Raw genomic sequence first — 23,975 nt, 5'->3', positions numbered from 1 at the left:
AGGAACATTTTGATCATTGGCAGAAATTGCCTGATATCTATCAATTTATAATATAAAACAGATAATAAGATATTTTTTTGTTCAATTCATACTTTGCAGTGAATTAGGCTAGTTTAAAAAATACAGCTACTCATACATTGTTTAGCAATCTGGGCTTGTGACAGCAGAAAGGTAGGCCTCTTTGTGCTGAGAATGTGTGCGTTTGACAGTGCTGGGACCAGTGGATGTGCATTGTAATATAGAAAGAAAAGAGAAATAGAAACAGTGTAAATAAATCTTCAGATTTTTTTTTTTTTTTTTTTATGAGTTCTTTGTGACAGTATTGTAGTTTTACCACTGGTCATTTGTTTGGAGACATTTAAGTTCATTTCCCATTGATGACTGGAGGAATTTCTAGTCCTCTCCAATCGAGGCAGTCGTGAGATCTCAGGAGAAGGGGATGTAAAATTTTAAATACCCTTTTATATTCACTCTCCCCTCAAAAAGAGAGAGAGAGAGAGAGAGAGAGAGAGAGAGAGAGAGAGAGAGAGAGAGAGAGAGAGAGAATATAAATGGGTAATTAAAATTTTACACAACCACTTAATTAAGGAGATCAGTATTAATTCTAAACTGATGTGAAATTAAAAGTAAATTTAATTAATGTTAATAAAAGCAATTTAGGCAACTGAGGGAAGACCACGATGTCCATGTTATAATTAAATTATCATAATATGATGAGTGAGGTGCACCTTTCCCCTTTTCGGGGGACACAAATTTCAGAATAAAATAAAAGAACTGCACTTTTCGTTAAAACGTTTTTTAGCGAAATGAAAGAACATAAGTAATAACAATACACATATTAAACTATTAATTGCAGAAAAATTTACTTTTATGCCTTATGGGTAAATATACAATAAAATAAGTACTTTTCTCCAAAATAACAGCATGTTACTTATGGTTCATAAGTAACATGCTGTTATTTTGGAGATTCAAATATTCTATGAAAGCAGTGATTTTTTTTTCATCACTTTGCTTATATGAGAACGGCAGGCAGCTATATAACCAAAAAAAAAAAAAAAACAAAATGCATACTAATATTTCATTGGCCCACCCCTTGCTTTGATGACTTTGCATGTTGTTGTGGCATCGACTAGATAAAGTTCTGAATGTATTCCTGTGAAATCTCTTGGTACGAAACAAGAATTAATGTCTCCTACAGCTCTCTAAGTGTTTTTTGGTTTATTTTGCATTACTGAAACACCCATTTTCTTCCAACAATTTTCATTTGGATTGAAGTCTGGCCTGTGCCCAGGCCCTGTTATTATGCAAACTATTTATCCTTCAACCATTTTTGCACCTGTGAAAGTAAAGACAGCAAAATTAATTATATATATTTAAGCAAGAGTGTGACGTTTCATAAATTTTAAATTTTTGCTAATTTTATGAAGTAGTACTTAAGGTTTTGGCTGTTTGACATGGAGCAGAGTCATCCTGAAAAATGCAATTGCCAGCATGGTGACTTCTAATTGTGGGAATTAATTTTGTCTCAATAATGTCCTTGTACACTTCCGCATTCACTGTACCCTTCACAAATTAAGATGACCAACTACTTGTTGACTACTTGATGACTAAGTAATAACTACTTGATGACCAACTATGTGAAATACAACCCCATATCATTTGAGATGCAGAATGTTTCACTGTGGAGATGATATAGTCAGGATGGAATTCTTCTCTTCTTCATCTACCAGTCTGCTGACTATTCAAATCTTGCAAGTTGAACTTTGATTCATCAGAAAAAATAGCACATTTCCACTGATCCTCAGACCAACTGGCATGTTCTTTTGCCCACCTTAGACACTGGGCTTTCATTTTGTGCATCAAAAGTGTCTTTTTTCTTGGGCAACGTGGTACTAAATCTGATGAGAAAAGGCATCTATGTACTGTAGCAGTGCTTGCCTTTACTCCTGTATCCTCCTCCTCCTCCTCCCGTGCTGTTTTGAGATTTATAGATGACAATCTGTTTTGGACACATAGATGGACCAGAAATCGGGCCTGCACTGCAGAAGATATTTGTGAATGTCCACTTCCTTTCTTTCTGTTAGACTGCCAGTTTCTGGTAATTTTTTCATAATAAATGTGTCACCATTGGCAGATTATTACAGTGAATCCTTTTAGCTATTTCATATGTAGAATGTCCCTCTGGATTCAACGCAGCAGCAACATTTTTTTCTGTGTTGTGTTAATTGTGAAAACTTAGCCACTGCAGTAGCACAGAATACTAGGCTTGTGAATATGTGCTGTATTTATACTGACACTAGGGTAATGCAATCATGTATGGCATGTTACATCATTTAAAAGAGTTTGCTAGAGATGATGATTGCAGTAAGGTAATGCTGTTACAAAACATATATGATATATATATATATTGCCAAATTTCACAGAAATTCTATGAAATTAGGCAATATATCATATATGTGGTATTTAGTTAAGAAGAAGAATGTAAAATACAACAGTTTGGGAAATGCTATATAATAAATATTTGTAAAATAATAAGAGGAGTTTACCTCAATATTGAGCATTACAGCTCTGATTCATACTATCTAAATAATAATAAAAAAAAAATAAGAAAAAATATGGTGAAAACAATGTAAAATACGGTACTGTGAAGGAACTGAAGTGTAAGGAATGCTTCTAAAGTTTTTGTAACTTCATTGCTTTGTTTTTATTTCCACTTCTATGATTTATAACCAAATAGCAAAAAAACTTTGATATACAGATAACCCTCATATAACATGGTAATTAGGTTCCTATAAAATCTTGTGTATGTGAAACTGTGTTATAAGGGACTAAGAACCAGTACAAAAAGGGGGATTATGTTCCAGAAGCTAACAAAAATACACCATTTTTTTATAACTATCGGAAACTTAATTTTATTAAAAATAGTAATAACTGAACAAACTTCTTACAAACTGTGATATGTATATGTCAGATAATGTATGTTCATTTAATTTTCTCCCTCTTCATCCCTGCTAAGTACAATCAAATGAGAACATGTTCTCTGTTACAGAATATCTTCACCTTCTGATCTTTCTTCTGCAGGATCTAGATTATCTTCTCTCTCTCTCTTTAAAAAATCAGTAATCTGGATTTGTTTGCTTTTTCTTGATAGATATTTGTAAATTTCGTGGTATGGAGCTAAGCATTTTTTAAGCTCCATTTTGAACTTTGTGCTCCTTTCATTTGAAGGATCTGCATTCAAAAAATAAGATTATGATTGCTTCACTGAGTTTATGCCTTTCCTATGCTTTTTAGTGTAAAATTTGGAACTTCAGAATTTTAATCTCCTCTATCATAATGTGAATTGATTTGGTTTACCTCCGGTGCCATTTCCACCAAATCCGCTTCACCGGCCTCTTTTTCTACTAGTAACATCTTCAGTAATCATATCAAAACCTTCTCCTCCTACAACTTAGCAAGTTCTACTATTGCACCAATTCTGTTTTCGGACGGTTCGATCATATTTCTTGAATGAACCGACTCTGGCCATACATTTTTTCAACATGCATTTAATGTTGATGGTTTAACTTATTTGTGCAATAAAGCTAATTCCAGTACAGTCCACAATTGAAAAATGTTTCCATGCCTCCATCACACTTTGATGTGGTTTGTATCCATGCTCTTCAGTAATTTTTTGAAATTCCTCTGCATACTTCTTAACAGCTTCATTATCAATCGATGCACTTTCTTCTTGAATTCTTATGTTATGTAATGAGAAGTAGTTTTTAAATCGCTCAAACCAACCTTTACTGGCAGCAAACTCCGAGTAAACAGAAAATTCTCCATTTTCTTTTAAATGGTTATAAATGTTTAGTGTGCTTTGTTTAATTACATTGCTGTCTATTGGGATCCGTTTTTTACAGCTATCATCAATTCAAATAGTGAGTGCTTTTCCATTTTGTCAATTATTGGCGCTCAGGGAAGAGCTGTCATATTTTTGGAAATGAAAGATCCTGCATCAACAGTTCTGATTTTCTGTTCATTTTTCTTTATGGTCTGGATTGTTGCTTCATTTAAATTTAAACAACATATGATATCTCTCCCCCTTTTTTAAGATGATCCAAAATTTGTATCTTTTGATTCTAGAGAAATAAAGTTTCTTTTGAGTCTAGAGAAATAAAGTTTCTTTTGAGCAGTGCTTTTTTTACTTTCCTCAGGCATAATTTAGGGCTGGAATTTAATTAATTCACAACAGAGAATCCAATACGGTTCTTAAGAACAAAGTTTGGTAATACATACCTGGAAAAATTTATAAACAATCAAATAAAAACCAAAATAATCTTACGAAAACTTTAAAAGTCATGAACTGCACACTTCGAAGTCACAATTTTTTATGGTTTCAATCAAGCACAAATTTAATAGCACAGAACCTAATGTGGGGATTTCCCAATATTTTTTTTTTACATAAAAACTAGCAAGTCAACAGCAGGATTCACAAAAAAGAATGTAAATGTTAAAAAATTACATTCCCATATTATGTGTGGTTTGCCGCAATTATCAAACCATGTTAGTTGTTGTTGTTATTTGGTTTTTAGGAGCATTAGCAACTAAGGCGATATTGCTCCGAACCATGTTAGAGCAAAACTATAGCATGTACCATGTTGTGTGAGGATTGCCACAATTTATCAACCATGTTAGAGTGAAACCGTGTAGAAGTACTGTGTTATACGGGGGTTGCCTGTGTATTTGTGTTCACAAGAAATTATAGCCTCCATTCATCTAGAAATGACTTGAAGTTTGATCAAGGCCACATTTACCAAAGGCGGTGCAGTTTCTCCAGGACCAAAGTCAAAGGAGGGGAAGGGGCTCCCAGGCCAATGCAATTATTGCAAGAAGTAATTTTCTTGCTTTTAATTGCATTTTACATACAAAGTCAGTCAGAAAGTTCAAGAACTTAACTTTCTGACTGAGTTGGTTCTGATAACTTTGTACCAAGTATGTACATATTTCCATGCTTCCAGCTTGGAAATATGTTTCCAGCAGCTATTGGAAACATTCTTGATAGCCTTCTTTTAGAATTACTGAAAGTTTCTGTGTCACATTATGAATAATTTCTTCAGGCGAAGAAATTATTCATCTGTGACACATTACTAATCTGTGACTTTTTTTTGTGTGGGGGGCAAACTTTAAGCTTGGAAAATAATCACAGAGCAAATCTGGTTAGTATAGTGTTGGGAAAACCACAGTGATGGAGTGCTTACATTCTTGAGTGGTTCAAGAATGTAAGCACTGTCTTTATAAATGAATAAAATTGCTTCAGGATTGTTTTATAGTATTCTTGGTTCACTGTTTGGCTACACAGAACAAATTCATAATGAACAAATGCCCTGTGAATTGAAAAATATGTTAAGCATGATCTTCTCATTTGAGTGAGATTGTTGCTTTTTGGGCATTCTCATCGGATCATCAGTGAGAATGAAGGCATTCACACTGATGATCTGATAGCCTATAATTTTAAGGGAGGTGGCGGCAAGTGAGTGCATTGAACCACCCCTCGACGTGGGCACCTGTACGTGGTGAGGGGACCTCCCAGTGACGCTGCTGGACTTCCAGACTAGCATCACTGGGATCCAACGCCCACAGCCTAGGTTCCAGGCTTACATCAATGGAATCCGGCGTGTTTGCCGTGCGCTGCGACCCGTGGAAATTCGGAAAGGGGGATCCTGGTGGTTGAGGGGCCCAGCTTCAATACACCACTTTGGCCCCTGCTTCGACAAGACGGGTGGTCCTGGAAGGCCCGGCTAGGATCAATCGGCTAGTAGGCTCGCCTGCGAGGGTCAACCGTGTCAATGCCACGCCCCTACCCTCATGGTCCGAGGGACAGGATTCAGGCTGGCGGCGGTGCGGGTATAGTGTCTGGGTAGCCCTGGCGTCCCACTCCCGAGCGCATTTATTGCATGCCGGGTAGTGGGCGTCCCTTTGGGCTCCGTGGTGGGTGGGGAGCCCGGGCACTGAACAACTAAAAAATCTCTATGAATCCTGATAAACTTACTCCTTCAGGGGCCCCAACCCGGTCCCTATCTGAAAATTTAGACAGTGAAGCAGATAGCATTATTGCTACAAAGAGGCAGCGAACAGAAATATCATCAGGGCCTGTTCCAAGATTTTTAATAATTCATTCTACCACAGAAAAACCGATTGGCAAAATGTCGCCCTTCTTCATACAGAAAGGGTTGGATGGGTTAGTAGGTTCACCCAAGTCAGTTAAGAGGCTCCGTTCTGGAGACCTCTTAATCGAAACCAAAACTGACAGGCAATCTGAGCAGCTACTCCGTGCAACATCAATCGGAGGAATACCCATAACAGTAACACCACATAGAACACTAAACTCATCAAGAGGTGTTATTTCAGAATGGGACCTTCTCGACGTAACCGAGGAGGAAATCTGCTTGGAACTGAAACCTCAGGGAGTTATAGCCGTCAAGAGAATTAGTGCGCGTAGGGATGGGAAACTTGTTAAAACCAGGAGTGTTATCCTGACTTTTAACTCTCCCAAACCTCCTGATGAGATTAAAGCTGGCTACATCAACTGTCCAGTGCGTCCATATGTTCCAAACCCTTTACGGTGTTTTAAATGCCAGAAATATGGACATTCTCAAATGGCCTGCCGCGGAGTCCTTGCATGCGCCCGATGTGGCGCAAAGGACCACGAAACAACATCATGTTCAGCCGCAAAACCCACCTGTATTAATTGTGAAGGCGAACATCCGGCCTATTCACGAGCATGCCAGAGGTGGAAAGAAGAAAAAGAAATTCAACGGCTGAAGGCAGAGCTAAACATATCGTATCAGGAGGCAAGGAAAGCAGTGAAACCTCTCAACATCAAAAAACCTACCTACGCCCAGAAGGTAGCAGAGAGATGTTCCGTCGGAACTCAGACGGACATGTCCATCCCCCCAAAAGAATCATTTACCCCTATCGCACGTTATCTCTTAAGCTCCCAAAAACCTGCACAAAAGGACCAATCAGCTGCCACTCCTATATCAGTACCTCCTAATGCTCCACAAATAACAAAAGCAATCACGAAAGAAAAGAATAAGAAAGGTGAAATACCACCTACAACCCAAGAAAACATGGATGTAGAGCAGAAGGAGGTACAAGAAGACTCAGTCTTGGAGCTCTTTGCTGAGGAGGAAATGGACACTGGACAGCGTCCGTACTTCCCCAGGAAGGATAAATCCAGGACTGAAAAAGGTAAGCCCTCAGCACCTCGGAAGCCGCCTGATGGACCCACCAAGCCAAAATAATGGCTAAATTCCTACAGTGGAACTGTCGTGGATTCCGGCGAAACAATGATGACATCAAGGCCCTTCTGCAAAAGCATGAGCCAGTCTGCTTTTGCTTACAAGAGACATACCTGAAGGCAAATGAAAACGCTTCGCTTCGTAACACCACTATCATTCGAAAAGACAGAAGTGACGATGGACCTGCTCATGGGGGTGTTGCTATAATTCTGGGCAACCATACCCCATATCAAACTATTGCGCTCACCACCAACATAGAAGCGGTAGCGGTTCGCCTTACGGTAGGTTTTTTAATAACAGTCTGCTCAGTTTATTTACCACCAGGGGCTGATATCTCCCAGACGGACCTTGATGATCTCATTGTGCAGCTGCCTACTCCTGTATTACTCCTGGGCGATTTTAATGGACATAACACCCTGTGGGGTAGTGCAAATGTTAACAGAAGGGGACGTGTCATAGAGCATATGCTCAATGACAATGACCTATCCCTCCTAAATGTGGGAAGTAACACCTTTTTCCACATGCCTACCCGTACGTTCTCTGCTATCGACCTGTCTATATGCTCCCCCTCTCTCCTTCCTTCAATCAACTGGGAGGTAGAGGAGAATCTTTATGGAAGTGATCACTTCCCCGTGATAACCAGCTTACTTAAAGGGATGCCATGCTCACCTTTTAGGTTACCGCGATGGAAGATTGATCAGGCTGACTGGAACACCTTTCAACACCTGGTAGACTTTAACATCAGTACAGTCAGTCGGGAGTCTATCAATGATGCAGTGGCGTACATCACAGAAAGAATTGTCCATGCAGCTGCAGCTACAATTCCGAAAACATCTAACCGGTTTCCACCATTTCCAAAACCTTGGTGGAATACTGAATGCACAGCAGCAAAAAAGGCACAAAATAAAGCTTGGGGGATATTCCGACGATATCCTACCACAGCCAATCTCTTAGCCTTCAAACGTGCACGCGCGAAAGCGCGATATATTCGTCGTCAGAGCCAAAAGGAATCGTGGGTCCGCTTTACATCCACCATTTCCCAGTCAACCAGCAGTAAAGCTATATGGGACAAAATCCGGAAAATGAAGGGTAAATATACATCGCACCCTTCATCGGTCCTGGAGTATAATGGATGCGTTATTGCAGATCCAACTGCAATAGCCAATGCACTTGGGGAGACCTTTTCTGCCATCTCGTCAACATCTGGTTACTCCTCAGAATTTCTGGTCTGGAAAGATAAATGTGAAAAACAGCCAATAAACTTTAAATCAAGAATGTCTCATCCCTATAACGGGCCCTTTACCACGGAAGAGTTAGAAACAGCTCTAACTCTTACCAAGGCAAGTGCTGCCGGACCAGATCTTATCCATTATGATATGATCAAACATCTGTCTGCAAAATCCATGGACCAACTGCTTTTTCTATATAACAGAATATTTAAAGAAGAGCAGTTTCCGGATTCCTGGCATAAGGCAATCGTGCTAGCCTTTCCTAAACCAGGAAAGGATCCCAAAATCCCAACGAACTACCGTCCTATTGCTCTGACTAGCTGTCTGTGCAAAATTCTGGAGAGAATGGTCAATGCCCGCCTTATCTGGTATTTGGAGTCTAATGGGTTTCTCTCCAGATTTCAGTGCGGCTTCCGTAGGAATAGGTCAACTTTGGACCACTTAATCAGGCTCGAAACTTCCATTCGAGATGCCTTTTTAAAACGAGAACACCTGGTGTCAGTGTTCTTCGATATGGAAAAAGCTTATGACACAACTTGGAGATTTGGAATTTTAAAAGACATCTACAGCATCGGCCTTAGAGGTAATCTCCCCAATTTTATTAAAAACTTTTTATGTCACCGATCTTTCCAAGTCCGTGTAGGATCTACTCTCTCTCGCTCTTTTATCCAAGAGGAGGGAGTACCTCAAGGATCCGTTTTAAGTGTTACGCTTTTTGCCATTAAAGTGAATTCCGTCACAGAACAACTTCCTCCAACTGTAAACTGTGCCCTCTATGTTGACGATTTTAGCATATTCTGTCATTCCTGCAACATGAGGGTAATTGAGAGCCAACTGCAACGTACCATTGACCATTTGAACTCATGGGCAACGAATAACGGGTTCAGGTTCTCTGCACAAAAGACTGTTTGCATGCATTTTTGCAGAAAGCGCAATCTTCACCCTGAACCTGAACTGAGGCTTGGACAAAATGCAATCCCAGTAGTACCTGAGACTAGATTTTTGGGGCTTATATTCGATAAAAAGCTGACCTTTCTGGAACACATCCGTCAACTACGTGCGAAGTGCACGAGAGGTTTGAACATCCTACGTGCAATCTCCTCACATTCCTGGGGCGCTGACCGGTGTACCCTTTTGCGCCTCTATCGTGCACTCGTACGATCTAAGTTAGATTACGGGTGCCAGGTATACGCATCCTCTAGACTCAGCGTACTCCGATGGCTGGATCCCATCCACCATCAGGCTATCCGTATTGCCACAGGAGCATTTCGAACTTCTCCTGTCCATAGCCTCTATGTCGAAGCGAATGAGCCCTCGTTATCGCTTCGTAGGAAACAGTTGTCTCTACAGTATGCTTTGAAACTGAAATCCCTGCCAGACCATCCGACGTGGACATCCGTTTTTGAGCCACGTTGGGAAAATCTGTATAACATTCGCCAGACTGCCAATCAACCATTCGGTATTCGTATCCAAAGGCTTCTCAACGATTTGAACATCACGTTAGACAATGTCGCCCCATCACCAGGGCAACCTTTTCCACCCTGGCATGCTCGTGTCCCAAACTGCAACTTCTCCCTTAACAACTGGAGAAAGGACAATACTTCGTCCACCGTCTACCTGCAGCTCTTTTTAGCTGATCGCTCCGAACATGCTGACTTCTTGCCCATCTACACAGATGGCTCGAGGTCAGAAATGTCTGTTGGATCTGCAGCTGTTTTCCCAGATGCCACGGTATCTGAGCAGATCTCCAACGAATGCAGTGTGTTCACTGCAGAGCTGCATGCGGTTGAGCTAGCCTTAGATCGCATACGAACCACCCACCACAAAAAATATATTATATATACCGATTCTCTGAGTTCATTGCAGGCTTTATCATCGATGAGGTTTAACCCTCATCCTGTCCTCACTCGGATACAGCAGAAGCTGCACTTCCTTGTACAATCTCGATTTGATGTTCGTTTCTGCTGGATCCCAGGCCACATTGGGATCTCAGGAAATGATTTGGCAGACACTGCAGCCAAATCAGCAAACCTATTTAACTCTTGCCTGTTAGTCCCCTATACAGACTACAGGTCGGTAATTCGAAAGAAACTTGTATCCCAATGGCAACACTCATGGCATGGACAGATTACAAACAAGTTATATGAGATTAAGCCTGTAATTGAACATTGGCAGTCTAGTCTGCGCAGGAACCGAAAAGAGGAAGTTGTTCTATCTCGACTCCGCATAGGACATTGTCACTTGACACACTGCTATTTGCTGAGGGCAGACGATCGTCCTATGTGCAGAAATTGTGACATCATTTTAACAGTCCGTCATATTTTAATTGAATGTCCGTCCTTTTATAATGACCGCCGTTTATGTTTTAGCCATCTGTCTGAACCTTATACACTCAGACAGGTTTTATCGGACAATGACAACGTGTCAGCTATTTTTAAGTTTTTACAACTTATTAATCTAAATAATTCTATCTAAAATATTTTTATCGTTTTTTGCTATATGAACGATTTATGTCGTATATTATTTTACAATAATATACAAATAATTTTAATATTATAGTTTTATATTCTACAACCTTTTGACTTGGCGCATTATAGCCTTAGATGCTAATGCGCCATAAAACCCTAAAACAAACAAACAAACAAAGCATTGAACCATTGAGGTTAATTATGAGAGCATCACTGGATTCAGGAGAGATTCTGTTGGATTGGAAAAGTGCAAATGTATCTCCAATACATAAGAGCAGTTCTAAGAGTGTAGTGCGAAATTACCGACTGGCCAGTCCAACTTCAGTAGTAAGAAAAATCATGGAGGCAATGATCAAGGGATCAGGATCATTTAGATAGAAATGGAATTCTGAAAGATATGCAGCATGGTTTTGTAAAGGGAAAATCATGTTTAACAAATCTGGTTAGCTATTTTAACAGGGTCACTCATGAACTGGATTTAGGGAATAATTTTGACTGTTTATTTAGTGCATTTGACTCAGTCCCACATGAATGGTTACCTTTTAAGCTGGAACAGGGTGGTATCAAAGGGAAAACCCTTAGATGGATAGCAGGATGGCTTCAGGGCAGGAGGCAGAGGGTTGTGATAAATGGTTATTCCTCAGATTGGGTTAATGTAAGAAGTGGGGTTCCCCAGGGATCAGTATTGGGACCAGTGCTGTTTTGATTTTCTTAAATGACATAGATGAAGGGATAGAGGGCATGATGTCTAAATTTGCAGATAATGTAAAGATTGGTAGAGTAGTTAAACGATCACTGCCAAGCAGAGCTTCTTCAAAGTGACTTAGGTAGACTTCAGGGATGGTCAGAAAAGTAGCAGCTTTTCTTTAATCCAGCAAAGTGCAGTCTTACGTCTGGGGAACAGCAACCCCAAAATAACTTATATACTTGGTGGGATTGAATTAAAGTCAGTAGTGGAAGAAAGGGATTTGAGAGTTACGATACGGTCAGACATGAAGTGCTCTGAGCATTATAGACAGGTTGCAAGGAAGGCCTATGGTGTCCTATCGGTGATTTATTGAACATTTGCTAGTAGAGATAAGGATGTCATAATCCCATTATATAAGTTTATTGTTAGACCACACTTGGAACACTGTGTAAAAGTATGTAGACTGCGCCTAAAAATGACAGTGAGCGGGTAACTCACCTGGTGAGATCGGCAAAAGGGCATCCATACGAGGAAAGACTTCGAATATGTTGGTCGCACAACTTGGAAACTAGGCACCTTAGAGGAGACATGATTGAGGTGTTTAAGGCTCTGAGAGGCAAAAGTAAAATGAACGAGGATGAAATTTTCACGGCTATAGATGATTCTAAAGCTAGGGGCCATAAATTGAATTTACGGGGAGAGATGTTTACACTGGATGGATTGCAAGAAGTTTTATTTTAGCCAGCGAGTTATAAATGACTGGAATAAGTTACCTATGTGGGTGGTAGATGCTGACAGTTTGGGGAAATTCAAAGGTCACCTATGAGAGGAGGGAAACGTATAGGTTTCCCTTCTATTTCCTTTTCTTTTATTATTTATTAATTATTTATTTTATTTTATTTTATTATTATTATTCTGCTCTCTTTTTTTTTTGGCTGCTGCAGCATAAGCCTTAGGCTTCCTTGTACCATATGGCCATTACTAATACTAATAATACTAATTGTTGACCATCCAGGGAGTTGGTTGAGGCTCGTATAGTGGCTACTGCAAATTACCCATGAATAGAGGGGTACTCATGGGATGTTATTCTCTTTGTGGTCACCCTTGATCCCTTCCTATTTCTACACAAGGACTTGATCTATGTAGATCACCACACAGGATGTTCAGGGTGAATTGGAATCCTCTAAGAATGCTTCTGTACAGATCTTGGAGACATGATTTCAAACAGAAGATCTAAAAGCTATTGACTTGGAGCCCAACACATCCAAGTCTGAACAAAAATAACCTTACTGATGAAAGGCAAAAGATCAGTGTCGTCATTATCTTCCTAGATGGCCAACCCATCAACAATTGAATATCACAAAGATCTTCAGGTGGTTTGGGATGATTGGCCTTCCTCTGTCCAATATTTTGCCAGCTCAAAGAAAAACCCTCACTCTCTGTGGTGAGCTAAATAGGAATTGAATGAAGTCTACCTTACTACACTAATCATGTGATATGTGATAAAGTTACCTACATAAGTCTCCTTTATGCCCTGGTCATTTCGATCTCCGCTGTGTCACAACTTAAAATTGCCCTGTATATTGAATACTGCATCCTGTGGTGGCTCAGCCACATTCTGGGAAAGCCTTTTACCATCTCCATCTCCTTGACATCTCCCTAGGATGACCCTTTGACAGTTTCATTTGATAGAAACAAAAATTGTCAGCTGGACTACTATCAAACAGAACTGAAATCTCAAACGAGAGAGAGTGTGATGCTATTGTGCCCAGTGAGCCTATAAATTCACTCAGAAGTTAAAACTCACATCTTCAGTTCCAAGCAACTACACTAAAGTGCCATTAAAGAATGTTCCCTTGAACACCATAGAATTCTCTGAAAAACTGAGCATTCACTATGGATGCTGGACATAAGACCTACAGGAGTGCCGTTATTCAAGGAACATCCCTTTGTTCTGAGCCTTTTCCAGGTTGTTCCTTCTTCCCACTTCTGAAGCTCGGCCCTTGTGGGTAGCATAGTTGGTAGAATTGCCGTCCTCCTCACACTAGATGGAAAAGACCTGAGTTTGAATCCCGCCAATGACATGAGGAATTTTTATGGACCTTTTTCACAATGTGGATGAGTTAGTTGGTCTCAGGTGAGGGTAGTGTTGTTTTTTCTCCCGGAAACTCCAGTTTTTCATATAGCCAACAGGAAATTGACCATAGAACACACGCAATACAGACAGTACATATGGAGCAATATGGCCTTAGTCACTAATGTTCCTAAAACCCTACTACAACACCTCTTGTAGCTCCTAGGTGGTCTGGTCAAGAGTGTTTAACTTGACTTCTCTGCCCCTGTCTGACTTCTCACGTAGCCCTTTAATTCATGAGCCAATTCTAAATGTGATATGAACTTGATGATAAAAACTTAACACCAAATTTACATTGCATCTTTGTTAGTACTGTAATTATTGCTCTTTTTTGTAGTTGAAAGAGGGGTGGCCATTACATAGCTATTAAGCCAGAGGTTCTCAAACTTTCTCGATTCACAGCGCCCTTAGTATCTCAGTAATTTTTTCACAGTGCCCCTAGAGAAAAGAAATACCCCTAGGCCAAAAGAAATACCTAACAGTTCTGTTTATTAAGTAGTTAGGTCCAAACAACTTAATAAGTAATGTTGAAACTGTGAACTATCTCGAGCTAGTAGTTCGTGCAGTGTCTGACAGATATCGAGTATCTCTGTGTTTCCCTTGAAAATTTAAAATATCCTGCGCCACCCCTGTGAGTTCACTGCAGCATCGTGAGGCGCCTTGGCGCACAGTTTGGGAACCGCTGCATTAAGCTATTGTAATGATTAAGTGGTTTTGTTGAACTGAAAATACTTCAATGCAGACATTTAAGCAGTTTGGAGATTGCTTATTACTTGAGTGTGTTATCCAACTGTGAAGTTGGAAGCAGGAGGCAGCATGATATGGACTTAAGTTCACTGGCCACATTGCATGGAACCATAAATGCTGCACCCTACATTGACATTCTGGAAAATTCTGTTCATTTACCTACCGGAATACCCGACAGTCCAAACTACACAGCCAACTCTCTTCATCTTTATTTTGAAAACAACCCTTCCAAGTACACAATCAGGATGAGTGACCCTCGGGGCACCCCAAATCACAAGTTGGTGATGGTCTCTTCTGCAACGGAACCCTTCTCTCATGTTTTCAGCCTCATATTTGGCATTACAAGAATGCAAAATGGGATGACCCATGAGATTTCTATTGTTTTCTTTGGTTGGATTACTGTTTTAAATCTTCTGATGTTAATGTTTGCTCAGATTGTTTCAGTAAAATTATTCTTGTAGGTGTGAAATCTTTCACATCACATTCCACCATAAAATCTCATCCTTTATCTAAACCTTGATTTGATTTTCCATTAAATGTGTCAAGGCTCTTCAAGATAAGAATGTTGCCTTTCACAACCAGCTTGCATCCAAATCTGGTTCGTTTTCTGCTACACCAAGGCTCGCAACGATTGTAAAGCAGTTAATAATCAGTCCAAACTAGATTTTGAACAGGCTAAGAATAGAAAACTTACTTCTTGTCCACTCAGTAGTTAACCATTTTGGTCCCTTGCCAAAGATATTGGTCGTGATTTTTACCCATATGTACTCCCACCTCTGATAAAATCTGATGGTTCTGTTGCCAGCTAAAGATAAAGCTGACCTGCTGCATCCTACTTTTTTCTTAACCCTTGTATCAACCATCTTGGTAAACCACCTCGTACCATTCCCAGTACATCCCATTCAATGCCACTTGTGGTCTTCCAGAGTAGCGCTGCATTCCTATGTGCCGCTAGTAAGCAAAATAAAATTTGCCACCCTAAATGTTGAATACTGATAAGCTTTAACCAATCAGAAAACACTATCAAAAGAAATTTCGGCACCCACTTGAACTGCTGCCCGTAAGCGACGCTTACCTCGCCTGTCCGCTTGCGGCAGCCCTGGTCTTCCATAAAAAGGATGTCAGAAAAATTTCGAACAGTCTTGATGCCAAGAAAACTTCAGGTCTTGATGGTATTTCACCACTTGTTCTCAGAACCTTGCACCTGAGCTTACCCTGTTCTGTGTAGTCTTTTTACAATTTGTTATTTCACCTGTGTTTTTTCTTCTGTTTGGAAACTTGCTCGTGTCCAGCATGTTTCTAAAAGGGGATGAAAATCCCCCCCCCCCATTTCTACTCTTTCTAAAGTAATGGAGAAACCCATTACTGTAAAAACTCCTAAACTATCTAGAAACCTTCCATCTGATCAATGATCGCCAGTAGGGATTCTGTTAGTGTTGATCCATTGATGATATACTGGCTTATGTGTTACCCATCTATGGACATATTCAATGGAAAAGTTGGTGAAACCAACATTATCATGGAGTATTAGATTCTCATCGTGATTGTGCTTCTAATCTCCAGCTAAGAATAAGATACAAGTATTGCAGCAAATAGGCGTTCAGCTTTTGTCTTGGTCCCCAACCTTGCAACTAAAATAACAGTTGTATGTTTTTTTTTTATTATTATTGGAGTAATGGCACGCTTCTGTGATACAAATTGTCATTTCACCACAAATATAACAAAAATTATCCGCACTATTTACACACCTACACATATGCTAAATTTTAAGTTTTTGCTCGGTCGAAAACAAGTGTAGCACAGGTGCCTGTGCCTGGCTCAGACTGATGCGTCTAGACAGGAAATAGGGTGACTCATCACTAATGGTTGCATTGTTGCTGTACCTCAGGGCTAAGTTTCCCCAAAAATCACGCAAAAACGCGCTGAAAGTGACATTATAGTACAGTATAATCAAACATAGAGCTAATAATTTATTTTGACTGTCATATTCTCATTCTTATATTAGTCGAAATTGACTAATTTTGTTATCGAAACATTTTAGCTGTTGACCAGTGTTATCGAGGGTTGTGAACGCTGCTTATGTACATATATAAATTCAGGCTAATTTTGTTATCGAAACATTTTAGCTGTTGACCAGTGTTATCGAGGGTTGTGAACGCTGCTTATGTACATATATAAATTCAGGCGAGGCTCATGCTGAATTAATTACTGTCAAGTCGTGGTGATTTTATTTTTTTTGTATACTTCAGATACTTCAGTTTTTATCTTCGCAGGCAAACTGCCCATGAATTCACTCAGTATATATTGCAAAACATGATCGGACCGGCGTGTTTTCATGGCTTCTCTAAGTTGCATTCAGAAAGGATAATAGGCAGAAAGTCCCAGTTTCCATTCACCATCCGCCGATCACAGCATAAACAGATAACAGCAACTCTCTTTGTTAGTCATATTTTCACGTGACTAAATCATAGCGGAGCAAATTTATATTCATTTGGACGTGAAGTTGTGTATGGCTTCAACAGAAATCAGTGTATAGTGCATAGACCATAAGAGGACCACAAGGTTTCATTTTATGTTTCTAAGTGGCAAAAAATGTTTCCATCGCGAAATTATTTTGTGTGTGTGTCATTTATTTATTTATTTGTAATAAGAAGTTGAAGAGGTATACTAAAATATGGTTTATGGACTAGAGACTGCATATTTTGGCAGAAGGAACCCAACGACCATAATGGATATATAAGTTAATTGAGAGGATGAGAGTAGGAAATGAGCTACCAAACGGGAATTGGAACCGCGGAAAACACAGAAAGATATAGGAAAATAAAAAAATAAGTACTTATTGCTGATATATGGAAAAAAAAAAAAAAAGTAGTACTTATTTGCTGAAAAACTCAGAGTTTTTCAGCAATTCAGTAAGTACTTCCATTTTAGCGCTTGGTTCGTGAAATAGCCCAGGACTTCAAAACTGACCGTTTCCAGAGCTCTGCTGTCATGGCCTTGCAAGAAGCTAGCGAAGCTTACCTAGTAGGTTTGAAGATACCAACTTGAGCGCAATTCATGCCAAGCGTATAACCATCATGCCTAAAGATATTCAGTTGGCGAGACGTATCCGAGGAGTATTTTTATTTTCCGGATTTTCCGCAGTTCCGATTCCTGTCTGTTTGCTCATTTCCTACCCTCATCATCTCATCCTTTTAAATCTCTGTTACAGTACGCTAGCCTTTACAGCGTACTGTAACACACGACAATGTATACTGCGCGGAGATGGGGGAAATTCCTGGCGCCGTTAGACCCTAAACACACTTCACTTTACACTCTCATCCTCTCAATTAACTTATATATATATATATATCTTATTAAGTATTCCCCATTATTTATATTCAATTGTTTTGCTATGTACAAATACAATGTAAATGTAAGGGATTATAAAAATACATATGTAAGAATGAGCCCACCTAACTAAAGGCTGTAAGTAAATGCTACAATGAAGTGATATTAAAAATAGAAACTTCCACAGAAATATGCATTTATCTTGATTAGACCTGAATTTCTCCATAGGAGCGCCTGGTTCGATATTTATTTCTCAACTGAAAAAAAAAAAAAAAAAAAGGAAAAAGGAAAAAAAAAAGTACCATCCACTGGAAACTGTAGAGTTGCGCTACTGCTTTCATTTCATAGTCGATAAGGAGAATCGGATGTTGCGCCATACAACAGCCCACATTGGTTTCCAAACAGTTGTGTGTAGAATCATCCTAGCCATCTGCTAACTCCTGATCTTTGAGAACGCGTGCCCCCACATACGATAATACATTGGCAAACTTCCTGTTTAACGCGAGCACAGATCTTCATCACTGCTCATTAACCATTTCGGTGCGCCTTATTAAAAGCCGTCATTTGTTTCTTAGCCCAACACTGGGCTCGCGGACAGTCTTGCGGGATGGATCGTTATGGAAATTTACAGATCGATAAACGGGCGTCTTAACTCTGAGGGGTCACTGTGATATTGTTCAAGTTTATTGTCGCGAAAGAGAATAAAAGATGTAAAGAAACCTGTAAGCTTCTGTGCTGCCACGTCATCAGCTTGATGTCTGGAGTTCGTTTCGTCGCGTGGATTGGGTGGGGGAGGACGGAGAGTTGAAAGAAAAGTACAAGCGAGGAAAACATGGGACAAGCATGCGATTAAAAATATTGTTTGATTCTCCTTAATTTCATTATCACCTTCAAATTTCGAATGAAATTGGATTAAAACTAGCAAATGTGCGTCATGCAAAAAAAACAATCTGTATCTTCGGCTACAGCAGGGCCAGGTTATTCTTGAAATTTTTGCTGAAGTACAGGTGGGTTATAAAGTTTTCCCACTTTTAAAAATTAATAATTCGAAAACTGTATATCGTATAAAAAAAAAAGGTTTATTGTTTAAAAAATGGGAATTTTTTAAACAATAAAAAGTTGGTACAAAATTTGACCACTAGGGGTACCAAGCGATTGGTTCATTCCAGTAAACAAATTGGCTTTTGCGTTCTTTATAAAGAGGAATGACTTTTGAATCGCAGAATTCGAGTGGTTGCTCAAGCCTTATTCTTCTTCGCCAAATAAATCTTCGTAGTCCTAACTTAAGTAACCAGGTCACAAAAAAAAAAAAAAAAAACATCCTTCCCATTTCACCTATTCTCTATGGCCTATAACAGTAAATTATTATTTACTTACTGTTTTTTTTATTTTTATTTATTTATTATTCTATTTTATTTTTTTATAATATATGCGTTTATATATATATATACAAACACACACAGATGAGCCAAAACATCAGGTGAAACGAAGCAACTACAGGTGAACTGTGGCGCGTGCGCGGGTCGGGACATGGTATAAAAAACACCTGATACGGAACTCCGTTAATCAGTGTTACTTTGTTCTTCAGATGGGAAAGCCAGCGGACTTAAGGGAGTTAGACAAACGCCAAATTGTAATGGCCAGACGACTGGGTCAGAGCATATCCGAAACGGCACAGCTGGTGGGATGCTCACAGTCAGCTGTGATTAGTACCTACCGAAAGTGGTCCAAGGAAACCCGTGAACCGCCGCCGAGCTGTTGGATGACCACGGCTCATCGATGCTCGAGGTGTGCGAAGGCTCTCCCGGATGGTACATGGCAACAGAAGGGCGACTTTGACACAACTTGCCAATGATCGGAATGTTGGTGATGGGAGTAATGTGTCACAGCGCTCAGTACATCGAACCCTGTAGAAAATGGGACTGCGTAGCCGCAGGCCGCACTGAGTTCCCATGCTAACCACGGTTCACTGGCGACAGCGCCTACAATAGGCACGTGAGCATCAAAACTGGACCTTAGTAATTGGAAGAAGGTTGTCTGGTCTGATGAATCATTTCCTGTTGCGTCATTTACCTGAGGAATGATGGCGCTTGGATGCACTGTGAGATAAAAACAAGGCAGTGGTGTCATGCTTTGGGCGATGTTCTGCTGGGATACCCTGGATCCAGTCATCCATGTGCCTGGCACTCTGACATCCACCATCTACCTAAACATCATTGCTGACCAGGTACACCCTTTCTTGACTGCACCGCTGGCTGTGCCGTCTTTCAGCAGGATAATGTGCCGTGCCGCACCACTCGGGTTGTTCGAGACTGGTTCGTGGAACGTGAGGAAGACTTCCAGGTATTGCGCCTCCAAATTTCCCAGACATCAAACCCATCGAGCATCTGTGGTTTGCATTGGAACAGCAACTCTGATCTGTGGCATCTCAACCACAGACCTAACAGGAGTTAAAGAATCTGCTGGTTATGTGTTGGTACCAGGTACCACAAGACGCATTTAGAAATCTTGTAGTGTCCATGCCTCGCCGGGTACAAGCTGTTTTGGCTGCATGTGGAGGACCAACATAATATTAGGTAGGTGGTCATAATGTTTTGGCTCATTGGTGTGTATATATATATATATATATATATATATATATATTTTTTTTTTTTTTTTGCTCTGATATTAGGCAGTAAGAGCTGGTAAACCAAATGGTTCCTAGTGCAACCGCGGTACATGCCTACTTGTGGCCTACTTCCCCATGGTGTTGATGAACACCGGACAGGCTTTCCAGATGAACCCCTGCCTTGTGACAAAACGACTAGAAACAACAACAACACACACACACTGCACAAACATAATATTACACAAAATTCTGGCCTTTTACAGAGCTCTGTAATCATCACACTGTACAAAGGTAGAGCTGAACTGGCATTCAGGTGCCTGCCCTACTTAAGATACCACATATGTCTACATATTCTCTATTGGCCCCATACTTCTGTCTTTCCCCTCCCAGCCTGAAGTTTCATCTCTCTCTCTCTATCTTCACTACCAGTGTCAAATACATGTCAAAATTTACCGAGCCCAACACTTTTATCTTTATATTTCTTTTGGCCAAACCCAATGTGTGTGTGTGTTTTTTTTAAGGTCTTAGCCGCTTAAATCTCAGGAAACTAAGTGGTAGGACTTGCCAGAGTAAATATCTAATACTGGTGTACCTGAGCTGCCTCCCAGGGGCATAGTGTGACAAACGGTGGATCCCACCAGGGGCCCAACGGCTGAAAGGACAGATGAACAACGAAACACAACACTCTACAATATCCATACACTTAAATCTCTGGCCTCTGTAGTGTTCTGTATCACACAACAATGTATGCTACGCAGAGATGGGGGAAACCCCTGCTGCTGTTAGACCCTGAACACACTATACACTATCCATTCCCCATCGGCCCTAGCCACTGAAATCTCAGAAAACTACTTGGCAGGGGGCCTGCCAGAGTAAAATATAGAGCGATTTTTCCACGAGGCGAAGTGTGGACAACGTTGGGTCCCATTAGAGGCCCAGCGGTTAATGGCTAGAAGAACAACGGTACACAACATTACACATATACATGATCCATACACTTTTAAATCTCTGGCCTCTACAGTGAACTGTTACACCTACAATGAAAGCAATGCAGAGGTGGGGGAAACCCTGGTGCTGTTTGATACTAAATACACTTTACCCATTCACTTCATGAAGTGCGGACAATGTTAGGCCTCAGCAAGGGTCTGGCGGCTAAATGGCCAGAGGAACAACGGTACACGACACACCACAAGAATCATATACTTTTAAATCTCTGGCCTTTACAGCGAACTGTATCACATGACAATGAAACTCATTAGTTTATGTGGAAGAAATGTATAGAAATTGGCAGAAGGATCCACACAGTGTTCATAAGGTATAGCTGTATCACACGACAATGTAAACTACGCGGAGATGGGGGGAACCCCTAGTGCCGTTTGACCCTAAACACACTTTACACTTTTATCCATTCCTATCAGTAATTTGTCTACTCCGTCCTTCCTTGAATTTATTTATGTTATCAATTTCCAGAACAACAGATGGAATTTTGTTCTAGCAATCAACCACTCACTGGCTAAAGGCAAGCTTTTGCACATCTATTCTGCCACTGTCCTTCCTCAGTTTGAATTTATGCCCCCTCATGTGCATAATCCGAGCAAGAGGAAGAATCCTATCAACATTTAGCTTACTCAATCCATTCAAATCTTGAAACACCTCAGTCAGATCCTAGTCTCCTCAGTAAGTTCCTTGTCTCTAAACGCTGCAATTTGCAGAACTAAAGCCTTTCTTACCAATCTCGTACCAATACTGTTCCTCTTACCAATCTCGTTGCCCTTCTCTGTATTTGTTTCAGCAGCTCTACAACAGCAACTACGGCCTCCATGCCGAGAAAAATTTCCCCCTCCATAAACTTTGCATTATCCCTCAAGCTAGAGTTAATGCACAAAGCTCTCAACACGAAACCCCTCATGTCATATCTAGACAGAATTTCAGACAGAACATTTTGTCCTATATTGGACATTGTTTTTCAACATGATTTTATAACCAATTGACTTTAAGCTTTAAATCATTTGTTCGCACATGTATTACCATGCACTCCCTAGAACCATTTCAAGCTGATAAATTGTTACATTGTCAGTTTTTATACCCAGTAGGCATAATTTGATTTTTTGGTATCTGCTTTCTTATAGAATGTTCCGTTCCTTATCTTCTTACAATGGATCCCCCAGTTAAGACTATCTCCTGTGGAACCAAAGCATTATGAGTTGGTTGATCCGTTTCTTGGGCCAGATTCAAAGTACGCTGTTACGTAGCATCAGACACTTGAGGCCCTGACCAGCCCCAAGGCTGAATTTGCTCCATGTATCAACTCACTTCGTTAGAGATTCATTTACACCTGACGGTATGTTGAGTTTTGAATCAGTTTTTTCGGCACTCCTGTCACCTTTGCACAAAAAAAAAAAAAAAAAAAAACTATCATGTAGCGAGAGTCAGCACACATGCGACAATGAGTGCAAGCGAAAAACGCCGTAACTCACAGGAGAAATACCTCCGGCAATTCCGCCATCAGCCACAAATCCGTTTAGCATGTTATGACTAACTTTTCTAGGTGAAGCCATCATCACTTATATAAGATTTAATATTACAGATGTCTATAATTATAAATTCTGTAGAGCACTTATCCACAAAAAAAAAAAAAAAAAAAAAACAACTGTTATCCAGTTTGCCAACACAAATTCAACAACTAGTATCTAGTATGCGACGTGACTTTCGTACATGCTAGATAAAGGAACCACCACTGTAAAGGAGTTTGCATAACCCCCAACCAAATATTCACAGTAACCAGCTAATGGAACAATGCAGTGGTAAAGAAAAGCTCCTAAGTCTACTTGTATATAGCCGTGAATTGAGTATTCTTCAGTTTGACTTTCTTCTTTTTTTTTCCTGAAGGCATTTACTTTTGAAAGCTTACAAGTTGCAGTTAGTGCAGGCGTTAAAACCAAACGACAAACGCAAGCGATCCAGAGTTTAGTGGAACTTTAGTGGAACAGAAAGTAAATAGTATGCTAATATGCATTTCCGGTTAGCACAGTGCATATAAGAACTGTTCTCATCCCGCTCCCCACCGGCCCAAATGCCCAAATTCGAATTTGGTTAATGCAGCGAGGAATTTTCATGGATTTTTTCACAACGTGGCTAAGTTGGTCGGTCTCATGCAAGGTTTTTATGACATTTTTTTTACCTCCCTGAAAAGTCGGGATTTTCGTAAACTGACAAATCGACCACCGAACGCATGCAACTCAGAGACATAAGATGTGGGAACCACCTCAGGGGTGGATTCAGGATCTAAAAACACTAAAAGTTCATGTAAACATATGTCTAAATTCTTTTTTGTTTCCTAGTTCAGTCATTTTTGTGTGCTTTTCCACAAACTGAATTAGCTGGCTCCATTGAACTGTTTACAAACACTGCTCGATATCTCATAAAGGACTTTGCCGTAGTTATGTAAACAAGATCCCCTAGTGTTCTTTGAGTGGTTTCAGTTAATT

General features: G+C 40.1%; 1 long non-coding RNA gene across 1 annotated transcript in view; it reads right to left on the bottom strand.

The window, feature by feature from the left end:
• LOC150083018 (uncharacterized) overlaps positions 1-23,975 on the bottom strand; it is an 81,698-nt gene that overhangs the window by 11,443 nt on the left and 46,280 nt on the right. The gene's annotated exons all lie outside the window — the stretch shown is intronic.

This window comes from Mastigoproctus giganteus, chromosome 7 (assembly GCF_048544385.1).
Source record: "Mastigoproctus giganteus isolate SK-2022 chromosome 7, ASM4854438v1, whole genome shotgun sequence".
Lineage (NCBI taxonomy): Eukaryota > Metazoa > Arthropoda > Arachnida > Uropygi > Thelyphonidae > Mastigoproctus > Mastigoproctus giganteus.
Note: the sequence above shows the minus strand (reverse complement) of the source record. Positions and strands in the feature narration are given on the sequence as shown.